The sequence below is a fragment of the Protopterus annectens genome, chromosome 10.part0 (assembly GCF_019279795.1).
Source record: "Protopterus annectens isolate FY-2018-M chromosome 10.part0, PAN1.0, whole genome shotgun sequence".
NCBI lineage: Eukaryota > Metazoa > Chordata > Ceratodontiformes > Protopteridae > Protopterus > Protopterus annectens.
In genome coordinates, this window is record NC_056744.1 from 237,755,872 (window position 1) to 237,771,455 (window position 15,584).

The following is a 15,584-nucleotide window of genomic DNA, read 5'->3' on the forward strand; positions in this document are numbered from 1 at the left end:
TTACACATATTAATAACCTGACTGATCAGCTAAACAATATTAGGCAAAGTGCAAACAGAACAAATTTAGGAAAGAGTCTATTGTCAGTAAAGATCACTTAAACCTTGATAAGCATGATACTTTCAAGATACAAATATTCAGCAGTCTGAGAATTCACACTATATAGAAGAGAAACAAAAGGAATGAGAAAGTTCACAACAAATAACAAGGAAGAAAAAGAAACTGATTAATGTCTATAAAGAGACGACATACTGAGAACAACACTGCATTGTTATGCAACACCAGATCACAGGGAATGATGACATCGTTCTACCAGAAAACCTTCAGTCCACAGATAAAGGCCTCGTTTTTTGTTCCATAAGAAAAGATAAAAAATGAGTCATGGGGAAGATGAAAAGGAGGAAATCTAACAGAACTTGGAAGGACTGAAGAACATCATTGTAAGAAAAAAAGAGGAGACAACATTGCTCAAACTGTAGATATACAAAACCAGCTGGATGAGAAATGTATGCCTGAAAATGTAATAATCCAAGAAAACGGAAAACAGTGTGACTAATAGGACTAATGGTTATGAAGATCATTCTGTTGTAGCAATTGATGAGCAGATATTACTAAATCAGAAGTTGGAGATTCTTGGTCAGAAATGATATGCTTCTAACTGGATTTTCAATTACTAGAACAACTGATACATATATTTGCAGTGAAGGTAATCAAAACTGAATAGTGTTATGCTTGTCAGAAGCAAAAATACATGATGTGAGAAACGTCTTAGAATGCCTTAATGTAAAGAAGTATGGAGCTGTTTTTATTCACGTTGGTACAAATGATCTTGTCTAAAAGAACTCGCTGACTGTTATTAGAGAACTTACAGCCCTCTTAGGCATAGCCTGTACAGGTGTTAAGACATATTTTTCAAAAATCACATATTGAAAGGAGTCAGGTCACTGTGAATGAAAATATTTTTTTGTGTAAATACTTTACAAAATGTTGGTTTTTAAAACTGGAAATGTATAGAGCATTCAAGCCTAATTTTGGGCACACATGAGTTTAAACAGGATGGTATGCACTTGTCAAAATCCAGAAAGTGAATTTTTGTAGCAGATATATTACAATATTTGACAAACACAGCATAGAATTTTTGCCAGCTTAAAAAAGTAACAGTTCACAGATAGCAACATTTGATATATTAAACAAAACAGCAGGTAGACTTGATGGTGCAGAAGTAAATTCAATAACAAACATGTATTGATTTTATTTATTTATTTATTTGATTGGTTTACCAGGATGGTCCAGCTGGGCCAGAAGTGTCAAGGAGTCCTGGGAAAAAAGTTCCACATATAGGACATTTTACATACAGTACAGAATTTACATTAATAGAGACATTTGGTACACATAATTGGCAGTTTATACAGTTAATGAAAAAGTACATAAGTAATCATTCTAAATCAAAGATACTATACAAGCCATACAGAGTACAGTGTATATAAAAACTATGCACACCCCTGTTAAAATGCCAGGTTTTTGTGATATAAAAAATGAGACCACAATAAATAATTTCAAAACTTTTCCCACCTTTAATGTGACCTGTAAACTGTACAATTCAATTGAAAAACAAATCCGTATGTACAATAAGCTGGCTGCATAAGTCTGCACACCCTTAAAGTAATACTTTGTTGTGTGTGCACACCCTTAAACTAATATTTTGTTGAAGCGCCTTTTGATTTAATTACAGCATTCAGTCTTCTTGGGTAGGAGTCTATCAGCATGGCACATCTTGACTTGACAATATTTGCCCACTCTTCCTTGCAAAAGCACTCCAAATCTGTCAGATTGCAAGGGCATCTCTTGTACACAGCCCTCTTTAGGTCACACCACAGATTTTCTATTGGATTTAGGTCTGGGCTCTGGCTGGGCCATTCCAAAACTTTTTTTTCTTCTGCTGAAAACATTCTTTTGTTGATTTGGATGTATGCTTGTGGTTATTGTCATGTTGAAAAGTGAAATTCCTCTTCATCTTAAGCTTTTTAGCAGACACCTGAATGTTTTGAGCCAAAAGTGACTGATATTTGGAATTGTTCATAATTCCCTCCACCTTGACTAATGCCCCAGTTCCAGCTGAAGAAAAGCAACCCTAAAGCATGATACTGCCAGCACCATGCTTCTCTATGGGAATGGTGATCTTTTGGTGATGCAAAGTGTTATTTTTGCACCAAATGTACCTTTTGGAATTGTGGCCAAAAAGTTCAGTCTTGGTCTCATCAGACCATAACACATTTTCCCACATGCTTTTGGGAGACTTAATGTATCGTTTTGCAAATTTTAGCCAGGCCTGGCTGTTTTTTTTGTATAAAAAAATACTTCCGTCCTGCAACCCTTCCCAATAACCCAGACATATGGAGAATATGGGAGATTGTTGTCACATGTAGTACACAACCAGTACTTGCCAGAAATTCCTGCAGCTCCTTTAGTGTTGCTGTAGGCCTCTTGGCAGCCTCCCTGACCAGTTTTCATCTTGTCTTTTCATCAGTTTTGGAGGGACGATGAGCTCTTTGCCACGTCACTGTTGTCCCACATTTTCTCCACTTTTTGATGACTGTCTTCAGTGTGTTGCATGGTATATCCGATGCTGTAGAAATGTTTTTGTACCCTTCTCCTGACTGATACCTTTCAACAATGAGATCCCTTTGGAGCTTTGTAAGCTGTCTGCGAACCATGGCTTTTGCTATAGCAGGCAACTGAGTAAATACCAGGAAAACCTTACGAGGTCAGATGAACTTTATTTGGGGTTAATCAGAGTCTGGTTAATTGATGGCAGGTTTGTACCGAAGAAGACTGAATGTTGTAATTAAATCAAAAGGTGCTTCAACAAAGTATTAGTTTAAGGGTGTGCACACACAACAAAGTATTAGTTTAAAGGTGTGCACACTTATGCAACCAGCGTATTATATGTTTTTTATTTTTCATATTTTTTCCCCTAACAGATGTGTTTGTTTTTCAATTGAATTGTACAGGTTATAGGTCACATTAAAGGTAGCAAAAGTTTTGAAATGATTTATTGTGGTCTCATTTTTTATATCACAAAAATCTGGCATTTTAACAGGGGTGTGTAAACATTTTATATCCACTGTGTATACATGAGAACATTCCATATGAGTATTTTTCAGCTAGCAAAATTTAAATAGGACACTTCATGCAATGGGTGCAGAGTAGATATAGGAATTAACTGGAGTCTAGGTACTAAACCGTAATAGATTTAAGAGGTATAATAGTTGAGCAAAAGGCTATATGAGTAATGTTGCAGGAATCAACAGAGTCGGTAGATATTATATAGATATAAATGGCGGTGTGATATTAAGGTAGGATGTAAGAGCAGCTTAATGTCTCATCTGGCTCAATGGTAGGTCTATAGGGGTTAAGGGAAAAAGGGAAGTAGAGAGGCAGGATCAATGGTGGGACAACAGGTTAATAGAAGAGGGAAGTGAGCAAGATGGAGAAATTCCAGATTAGTGGTGTGGGGGTGCAAATAGAAAGAAAAAAAGAAAAAAAAACAGATTAATGGCAAAACAGGCAACTTTCTCTACTGTTGAATCCTGGCTTCATCAAAATCACCTGTCCTTAAATGCTAAAAAAAACAAACTGATGTTGTTTACCCCCCCAAAAAAACTCCCTCAATGTCAAAGACTTTAACATTCTCTCACCGAATTCAATGAAAATTGAACTTGTGACTAATACTAAACTCTTAGTGGTCATAATAGACAACAATCTTAAATTTGATTTACATATCCAATCCAATATCTCTAAAACCCACAAGAAACTTGGCCTCCTATACAGACATTATAAATTCCTCTCCACTTCAACTAAACAAGCCTTAGCACTCTCTTACCTGCTTCCTTCTCTAACCTATGGTACTCCTTTATTAACTAATCTGCAGAACACTCAAAAGCTAAAATTAGAATCTTGTTACAACAAAATTGCCAAATTTGTTTCTAACTGCCGTCATTCTACCCATCACTGTAAAGCATTAAATTATCTCCACTGGCTCGAATTTTCTCACTTCCTACTGCACCTTCAGCTAACTACCTCTCACAAACTAGTTTACAAACCACAAGACTGCCCTGCACTCAGCTCCTTATTTTCCCCATACTCCCCAACCAGGTCACTATGTTCCAAAAACCAAAACCTATTAGAAGTCCACAAACCTAACCTACCAGCAGGTAAACTCTTATACTCCTGGTCTATGGCCAGACATTGGAATGACCTCCCCTCTTCTGTATGCTCTGAGCAACATCCCATCAAATACAAAACTGCCCTCCAAAAACACCTTCTCACCAAATAGATCTGCAACTGTTCCACCTTGTCTAATGCTGTCACCTAACCCCTCTCTTCCCCATACTCAGACCCAGTACTACATTTTTTAACTTTACAACCACCAAAAGCACCTGTTCCTGTCATCTGCTTAATTTTATTCTTACATTTTGTAGTTTTGCAAGTAATATCACTCTGTTTGCCTGCTTGTATTGCAGTCTCATTTTGCCAGTGGTTGTATTGTTATAATTCTTGTAGAATTTTATAATCTACCTTCTGGTAGCCACCTCTGCACTAGAAAAACTTTACTTATTCTATTAGTACATTTGTTTGTATTCCAGTCTCTTTATTGCTAATGTTTGTATTGCTATAATTCTTGTAAATACTGTAATCTACCTCCAAGTAACCACCTCTGTAAAAAAAAAAAAATGTACTTATTGTATTAGTGTATTGGAGCTTTTCTCCCTGGGCCTCTACTCAAAATGGGCTCTGTTCAGCCCAATGGACTTTCCAGTAAACAAATGTCATAAACAAATAAAAAATAAATAAGGTTTCTAATCTCACTTTTCAGTTTTTCCTTTTAACAAAATAGGAACAAAGTTTTCTCATCTTTGTGATTTTACTTCAGTGATAATACCATCAACTAAGTCAGTAGAGAACCCCCTATCAATAAAGAAATAATTTTAAAAAATCTAAACTTCCAGTAATTCATTACCTTCAGTTGAAAGTCTGTAGAGCCTAACAGGTTGTCCTTTCACAATGTTGTGTTTCGTACTAAATAAATTTCTGATACTGAAGCATATGTCATTTTTAACAAAGGTGGGTTTCCAATAAACACATGAATAAAAAAGCTTATTATAAATATCACTTTTTTTAAAAAATAAAGATCTAGATAATTAACAATTTGTCCTTTACTACTACTAATTTGTCCTTTCACAGCTTTACACTTCATATTAAATGGATGCCTGCTACTGAAATGTATGCAATTATTAACAAAGATGGTTTTCCAATGAATACTTGAATAAAAAAGGTTATTCAAACTTGATACTTTATAGAATTATCTAAATGATTAGCAATTTGTCCCTTACTACTAACAGAAAATTTCAGAAAATCAGTACTAGTGTTAAGAAGACCAATGAACATATTAAAATCATCTTCATATCTGTACAACTGCCATAGAAACCTCACTGATGTTTTTTAAAAAAGGGCTAAAATTGTATTGAGAACTTTTGAAACAGCAGTATTTTCATCAGTACAGGAAGAAACCTGTTTTTTACCAAAAGTTATTGAGAAGCAGTAAAAGTATTTCTGTTAAAATATTTCACAGGTTGTTGCAAACCATTTAAGGTACTGTTGATATTAATATGAATATCCTGCTGTCCATTAGAGACACTGTAAACACTCATATCAATAACTGCTTGTCCAGTCCCTGGGCCTCTGCTGAAAAATAGCTACTAGCCCAGTTGGACATCCCTGGTAAACAAATGCAAAATAAGTAAATAAATAAATAAATAAATGAAAATACACTAGTACATGGAAACGTTACCATGAATTTAAAATTAATTAGTGCTTGAAACCTTTACCATGAATTTTAAATACATTAGTGCTTGGAAACTTTACCATGGCTCATAACAGACATCCGCGGTGATGCAGCGGTAGCATTGTTGTCTCACAGCAAGAGGTTCTCCCGTTCAGTTCTCAGCTGGAGTGTGGGGAGTGCCTTCTGTGTGGAGTCTGCATGTCCTCCCCACGGTTAGGTGGGCGTTCAAAAGACATGCATAAATGGATGTGCCTTCGTTGAAGGTTGAACGTCAAGCTGGCACCTCAGCGTTTGTGAAAATCTACTGCCAATCATTAGTGGACCAGAGTTCCGCTGTGGTGACCCCTAACCAGGAAAAGCCAAAAGACAACAAGTGCTTGGGATCATTACCATGAATTTTAAACACATTAGGTTATTGGAAACTTTACCATGAATTTTAAAAACATTAGTGCTTGGAAAACTTTGCCATAAATTTTAAATACATTAGTACATGGAAACTTTAACATGAATGCTAAATACAATAGTGCTCGAAAATGTTATCATGAATTTTAAATACATTAGTGCTTGGAAACTTCACCAAGAATTTTAAATACATTAGTGCAGAAACTTTACCATGAATTTTAAATACATTAGTATTTGAAAACTTTACCATGAATTTTAAATACATTAGTGCTTGCAAACTTTATCATGAATTTTAAATACATTAGTGCTTGGAAACTTACCATGACTTTTAAATACATTTAAATACAGTAGTGCTTGCAAACTTTACCATGCATTTTAAATACAATACCTACATTTCTGTCTTGTTCTGTGTCTGGAGTGCAAGATGCAGTAGGTGAGCATAAGCACATTGTCACATATTTAAGAAAAGGATGTTAAATAATCTAACTCAAGAGCAACATGTAAGAACAATCTCTTTAATAGTCCAACTCAAGGGGAACGTGCAAGAAAAATCACTTTAATAGCACTTATTTACTAGTGATGATTACAGACCCTTTCATTATATTTCAAACTAGATATGAGGGAATGTGCTAAGTGTGTTGTATCATCAAATGACACTTTGCTTTTTTACATCAGAAAGAATCTACCTGAGTTGTAAGAACAAGTCATGTTTTATAACTTTCATTGGTCACAGTTAATTTGTATTTTAATGGTGAGTTATATCTTTTTGATAAACTCTGTCCACTGATTAAGGTATTTTAGAATGCCCTTAATTGTTATACAAACTCTACTTTATTGCAGTGCATTTTTTTTTACAAATGCCAGAAGCCTAAGCAAAGAACTAGAGAGAGACAGAGAGATAGCGGGATTAAAATGCTTGTTTTTTTTAAACCAGTGTAGTTTACTGGTAATTAGTGAAGCATGGGGCATGTCTTATAAAAATGCACCTGGGTTCTTGGAATTAGACTATAACAGACCATCAACATCATGAGGGAAATAGTTATGCTTGTGCATATATCTGTGCAGGGAAGACATACCCTTTTTAGACAAAGTAGCAGAAATATCGATTGCTGATATTTTTGATCTAGCAATGTTTCCTACAGTTATATTCATATTATGATAACACTGTCTGGGTATTGATTTGGACTAATGTGTTTTGTTTTGATCAGCTAGTCTTCTCCATTATATATAAGACTAAAAGTCATAACTGAAGATATTAACTATTAATGTATTTATTGGGGCACAAAGACCTCTAATTTTCATTTTGAAGATGAATTCTTGGATGCAGTCAGTACATATAATATTGTACAACTTGATTCTTTCCCTTCTAATATGTAACAATAAATTAGTTTAATTTTATGACAAATGAACTTGGCTTACTGACAAATACTTAGGCTTAAGTACTACTTGGTAACACACGTAACCATTAAGCTCACTATTCCTTATGTTCTTTCTTTTGGGGCTGTCATGGCTGTTTGTGATTATAAGAATATGTTTGGGAATAAATTTAAAGACAACATTATTAAATACAATTAGTTTGGCCTGTGTAACAGCAATGCGCTAAATGTGTGGACAGAACTGAATAATGTATAAAGTCATTGTAGAGCTAAACTGTATAAGGGAAGTGTATCAGTATGGATACCTCCTTGAAAGAACAGACATTTCACGTGTTTAGCTAAGATAAAGAAATTTATTTTCAGGAAAGTCAATACTAATCAAAACAAAATATGATTACCATAGCTACTAAAAAGGTCAAAACATCTATTTTTCAAGCAAAGCAGAAATGTAAGAACTGATAGCTACTTGTATAAAAAGAAGATTTTTTTTTACTCAAATGTTTTTTTATTTTTTTAAATAAAATAATTTATAACACCTATTTGAAACTTAATAATTAATAAACATAAAATTAAATGAACATAACTATATACATTATGTACAATAGCCTGAAAGGAAAAAAAACTAAAAAAAAGGAACTTGAAAATTTAAATTTTCCCAATTAATGAATAAATAATGTAAAGACAACTTCCAGTTATTTCATTGAGGAGAGGTAGAAACCATTTGCAAAGTGTCAATAAGAGATATGACTTTTTTTCCTAGGCATTGTTGATAAAAGGCTTAGGATGGATTCGGAATTATTTGACTTTTGTTTATTTCATTGCAATTTTATTGAAAAAGAATAAGAAGCCTTCGAAGAATGGAGGAAAGGTTGAATTCCATTTCCTTGTGATGCTTTTTCTGGCAAATGCAAGTATTGTCCATATTAAAAAATGATTATCTTTACTTAAATTTATGGTGTCATGGATACTACCTGTGCTACAATAGACAAGGAATATATTTTGGGTGTATATCATAAGACGGAAGTTTCAAAACTTCAAATCTTATATGGTCGACAACATATGATTGAAGTTTTGAAACTTTGAATCTTTTAACGGAGATCTCTGTACAGTGGGGAAAGGGAAGATTTTCCATTTCTGCACTGTAGTGTGATCTTGGAGTTGGTATATTTAAGTAGCGGGGGGAGTGGGGGGCACAGCCCCCCCCATGTGGGGGTGCAGGGGGGCTTAACCTCCTGCTTAGAGCATTTAAATGGTTTGTTTTTGTAGGGTGTTGTGTTTGTATTACATTTTCCAAGTTTCAAAACTTCAATCATATGATGTAGACCATATCAGATTTGAAGTTTTGAAACTGCGATCATGTAATATTTTAAGCTTATTAAAAATAAGGAAAAACACCTGCATGAGATAAAGAAGAGCTGCCTGACCTATAGACTTGATTATTCAATATCCTTTTGTTATATAGTGCATTTTGGGGGTTTACAAACTATTTAATATAGTCCTGATCATCAATGGAGGAAAATTTCATGATACAAATGTATCCATTAAGCTTAACATCTATACTTTTTCTGAGAAATACATAAAGACTGAGTTGGGATCATATATTCCCTCCAAACAGTCCTTATTTTTCTTGATTGTGGACAAGAAGGCCTATACAAACAAGACTTATTTACTTCGAGTCTCCACACATGCTTATACATTTGGATGTCTCTGTAATTTTTGTGTGTTTGGATATAGCTAAAGCCTTTGATTTACTAATATATATTATTATAATGGTTTAGTACTGTACATATTGACTCATTTAGTATCAAATGTATGTAGGAGTGGTTATAAAACAGGTCACACAGAGTTATCCTGGGGAGCCACACATTAGGTCAGTTGCATATGTTGTACAGGGGTTCTACATGGCTTGGTTCTGGGAGTGATTATATTTCCATCTTTGCTATACTTCCCACTGCATCATTCTTACCTTTTTGAGTTTCTAAATACGTTGATGATACTAAAATGTGAGCTATAGTTACATTGGTAAAAAAATGTTATGAAACTAATAAGTAGACAATTTTATTATATGGATTGAAGATTAATCAAGACCCAAGTCTGAGTTTTGAGAGTCCAAGGTTTTGGCCACTGATAGATTTAACCCTAACTTACAAATTAAGTTAAATAATGTTATACTGAAAGAAACAACAGTGATGAGAGACAGCACTATTCTAATGTTCAGTAAATTTACATTTAAGGAAAACATCTCAATTGCTGTGGATAAAACTCTTTCAGAAACTATAGCTGTTATTTAGGACTGTCTCAACTAGAGATGGTCTGTAGAAGACTATAGTTCATTCTATATTAGCATAAAACTCTCCTTTTTGCTGTTACGGAAAGAGTGATCAACAGTTCCTAAAGAAACTTCAACAATAAGTCTTACAACCTGAAGAGATTTGAGGTACAGTGCAAATTTCCAGCATCTAAAACATCTCAACTTGAAGAAACAATATAAAAGGAAATCAGTTTTGGTAATTATGGCCTTTAACAGTGATGTTGTTCAATAGACTCTGGAGTCGAAACTGTACATTATTTTGGAGCCCTTAGAATAATTATCAGTATTTCATTCTAATCAAGGCAAGCAGAAAGAGAAATACCTGACACAGACAACACCTGTTTTTATGAAATTAACTTATATATGAGGAAATCCCTTTTCTAAATGTATTTTGAAAGAAGTCTGATTCATGGTTTGGCATAAGTCCCTCTGTGCCAGTCTTATTGGAATCTGTATTCCATGTTGCCTGACTGGCCTGAATGTAGGATCTCCCTACTTATAAATCTGTGAAAATAAGAATGATGGCCATTGTCAAATCGTTATGGTCATTATTTTAACAAAAAGTTCTTTTAGTATTGTTCTGGTCTGATACTTCTGTTTTAATGAAACATGAATGAGATTTGTGTCCATTTTTACCCTCACCAGGATATGTGGCTTAGTTAATAAGTGAATGAGGTAGTGAACAGCATAATGTTTGTAACATATTTTAAAACTAATGTCTGATGTGCTGGGTATGATGCTTTTGACTCATGTCTATGCAGACGTAGTAGTGTGAAGTTTACATTAATGTTGCAGTGACAAGGTTCATATGTAAAAACCATTATAGAGAGCTTCTGACATATTAATAAACTACTATATTTTTTGTGCTTTCTGGAGCATAATCTGAATATCAATGCATTGCAATAGTTTTATAGTAATGTACCTGCACTATAACTATTGCTACACATCATGCTCTCTGCTATAAGTTTATTTTTCTTCATGTCAGAGCATAACCTATATATTCCACATAACAAAATAATTTTATTTGAATGCTTTTGTATGAATCTTTGTACTGATATATATGGTGCATGTAAAATGCTAAATCTGCATGGTCTCAAAAAAGTTCAAAGTATTAACAAAACAGTACTGGTGTTTTTCTGTTTAATGTATTCAAGACCTGGAGTCTATTAGTTCATGAGAAATTACAAACTCTACACTTCACTATTTCAACATCATTTCATAGCCAGTGTTTTTCTCACCCCTCACCATGCACTCTTTTTCATAGCATTTGAAAACTTGACTGTCATATCAAGATGCATGTAGTTTTGCTGGGATCACAAGTCATATATTTATCTATTTATTTACTGAATAGGTGGGATGGTCCAACAGACCATTTCATCCACATTCTATGCTCAAGGCAGTGAGGTTTAGCAATATACATAAAGCATAAAAACATCTGTATAAATTACATGTAGTAAAAATCTTATGGAACTGTGCACAGGTTAACAGGTTTTTGTACAAGATGCTACATTCAATAACAAGCAATAATGATAAATTAAAACTGCAATGATTTAATAAAATACAAAAAGTCTCACAAGAAGAAGCTGCCAGTCTTAATTCATTTTTAGAAACAATGTTATGAAATAGGGTTCTAAAATAAACAAATGCAGTAGAGTAAATACATCATGTGGCCATGTCTTAAGACATTATAAGGACAAAATAATTATCATTTTATAAAACGCTCCCCAGGATTCGCAAACACTCTGTGCAAGAAGCTCTTCTTGCACGGAATGTTCCGTGTTCATGTAGAGCAGCAGCGTGCCTTGCATATTCATGAAGATATGCTGCTGAACTCTCTACATGGACATGATCCATGTACGAGTGCAGTGGGTATGTCCGTGCAGTGCACGGACAGAAGACATGCTCCTCTGTGCTCAGAAAGTGCTGTATGGCACTTCCTAAGCCATACTGGCATATAAGCTCTAATATTATGCCAGCATTTCAGTGTCTGCATGTAAATTAGAGCTTTTCAATGTCCACGGACACTGAAATTAAGGATGGCGCTAGGAAAGCAATAAAGGGTGTGTGTCACAGCCTCTGTGACACACCCCCTGTATTGCTAAAGCCCTGTACAGCACTTCTGCATCCTGCAGAAGCAGGAAATGTGTGCAAATGCACACATAACATGCACACATAACGGGATAAATCCCCCAAATGTACAGAAGCACAACCACAGCCCCACAGAATAAATAAAGTCCATACTGAACATGATATGCATCAGCATGAAATATGCACAGAATCCTGAAAGCCCAGTCATTGTCATTATGTCACAAGCACAGTCCCAAGTAGTTGTCAAATCAACACAATACTCAACCTTATAACCTACAAACTTAATAATAATATACCCTTGTTTGTAATGCCCTAAGGGATATTTAAGTGTAGCTAAGTGGGTGTGTACATTACAGCTTAAACATTCCATAGGAGCTAAATGAAAATAGACAGGCAAACTGTCCAAGCCAAGTTAGTGTAGTGGTTAGCATTACAGCTTTACATGCAGGCGCTCACGGTTTGAGTCCCAAGACAAGTAGCTTATTTCATCATGTGAAAGTAGGGTTAAACTTAAATTATGTAGCAATTATTTTTTTTGTCAGCCAGGGTAGTGTGGCAGTTCCAAAAGTGAGATGTCAGTGTAGAAAAGATGTGGAACCCCCATATAAACACACGTGCCCCATACAGTATAGTCGTACAAGAATATAATGTAATGAAAGCACATACGGAGATATCAAGGAAAGTAAACGTAAAATTATAAATGTCTATGTAAATATGTATTTTATATTATACAATGACTGAACCATTACCATACAAAATTGAGTACGCTAACTGGCCAGCCCAAACAGAGTGCCCGGTGTAAGTCCGAGAGTATGTAAATGGAAAAAGGTCTGGATACCTGGACTATTCCATTTGTATATCTCTTGTTTTTTATTTTTAGTCTGCAGAGATAGCAATGGGGAAATGAAGATCTCCATAGCTTTTTCTGAACATATATCGCTATGTGTTTGATTTGAAAACTCGTATAACGTAGCAAGATATCATAAAAAATGTAATGGAGATCTTCCTTTCAACAGAGAAAGGAAGATCTCTGTTGCCTTTCTAATATATCTTACTATGTTACACAAGTTCATCAACTCATATAACATACCGAGATATGTTAAAAAAAACAATCACTATCCCCCTATCTCCATTGCTACCGCTGCACAGCGCTGATGTACTGCATAACTGTGGGAACACGTCCCTTACGCATATGCAGTACATCAGATATGGCCCAGGATACCGGAAAACTGTGGAAGGGCAGCATGGAGGCATGATACAATGACATTAATTAAGAAAGGTAAGTATTATTTTTATTAAATAATGTCATTGTATAATAGCAATAACCCATGGCTAGGTGTGGACAATGCTGGATTTACCCACGGTTGGCATTGTTTGATCATGAGGGCATTGCCCTCCTGACCATACCACACCAACTGTGGGTAAATCCAGCATTGCCCACACCCATCTGTGGGTTATTGCTTAAATATAACATTAAACATATGATATGCTTAAATGTGCCTTAATCAGTTTGTATCTATCAGACTTTGTTCTGCCCAGCAACAAAATAGGCAGCCCTGCTAAGTCTCAAACACAGGATGCTGTCCCCCACAATCACAACACCATATCACTACACCATCTGAGCAGTGACAATTCATAGTGCTTTAACAAACATATCTTGCATTCAGGTCATTTAACATTAATAAAAAAAATAGCAGTCCCATGTGTTGGGCCTATGACCCTGAACATTACAGTCAGAAGAATGTACCACTACACCAGCTGAGCTGTAGGAATTAATGTTGTTTTTTCAAACATGTCATGCAATAGAGGCATACGACAAGGGAGAAAGCTTTGTGGAACCTTTTGTGTGTTGCATATAGACATATACACATAGATATATATATATATATATATATATATATATATATATATATATATATATGTTTGATGAAACATATATATATATATTTATGCGATATATATATATATATATATATATATATATATATATATATATAAATGTACAGTTTTATATATATATATATATATATATATATATATATATATATATATATATATATACACACATACATATATATGTGTGTGTATAAAATGCAGTGCAGATATATCTCAGAACCATCCCATCTCAACCTGTTATTGCAAGGATGTTTTACAAAGACTGTAAAAGGAAGGTGGATGGGCCACATATACGGACATATTTCAAAAATCGCTGTTACAAATGAAGATGTGTTACAGCAACAGTGTGTGTTTCAGCAGACAATCACTGAAGGATATGATGATGGGAACTGAAATGTCACGTCATTTATTTACTGACATAAATCCTTGGATCATCACTGTGATTTACCAGACAAATAGAAATAAATTGTGGAACTGAACAGAAGTATGGCCCAAACATCTGGACATTCTGTGGAAAATCTGGCAGTGGAGAGGCATGCTCAGAACCCCTTAATGTAATGAATGTGGACCTAGCCTGACAAAGTGGGGGGGAAAGGCCTGAAAATAGGGACATGTCCAAAATACGCCAGTAGATAAACTGAGAATGCTCATGTAGTAATAGTGTATGTCCTAACATATATCAACTTAAATATCACACTTCCAGGACTCAGTTGCTTCTTATTCGTTACTGAACTAAGTCCCACATCATCCCATTGATGTGTCATGCATACATAACAGTTATGGGGACCAGACCAAAGACATTGGTCACAAAACTGGACATCCTATGAATATAACCAATGTAGGAACACACCATCAGACAAAGCAGCACTCCAACTCTCTTTATTAGGAACAAACAATATTAAAAATTATTCAATACATCTGGGGTTAATTATGACCAATTAAGCTTGTATAGAAGGTATTTACGGTTGGAGTTATGTTGCTATGATTCTGAGGAAGTCCTATGTACTTTTGGATGAAAGCACTTAACTGAACTGGTTTTCATATTTTATTGGAGTTGTGGTTGTTCCTAATAAAGAGAATTGGAGTGCTGTTTGGCTGATGGTGTGTTCCTACATTGGTTATTGGTTTATTTTCGAAAACATCCTATTAATATGTGGGCATAACACAGCATTAGGGAAACGACACTGAGCTACCAAGCAATGTCCAGACTACAATTAGAGTGACATAACACTACCCAGGTCCAGCTCTGGGGCTGTACACATGTATTAGCAAATATAACAGGCAGTACAGGAATGTATGTACTAGTGGAACACAGACACTGGTGTGAAAGTGCATCCCCCCAAAGAAGTGCACAACAGTCACAGCAATATACCAGTAAGGAAACTGAACATGATAGTATAATACTGTGTGAGCAACCACATACTGTTTGCCACTCACACATTACCCCTACATATATTGCCTCAATTCACAGTGTACTGGGAATTCTGTGGTGTTACATGACATTTCACAGTCAGCCCCTGCAAGCATACAGACCTAATAAACCACCAGCAGCTGTAACAGCATGCAGAGACAGATAGGTAAAGGATGTATGGCATTCACAGCTGCTACTCTCCCTACCCAGCCTAAAAAACATATAACCAAAACACTGCTGCACAATTTTGGCAGT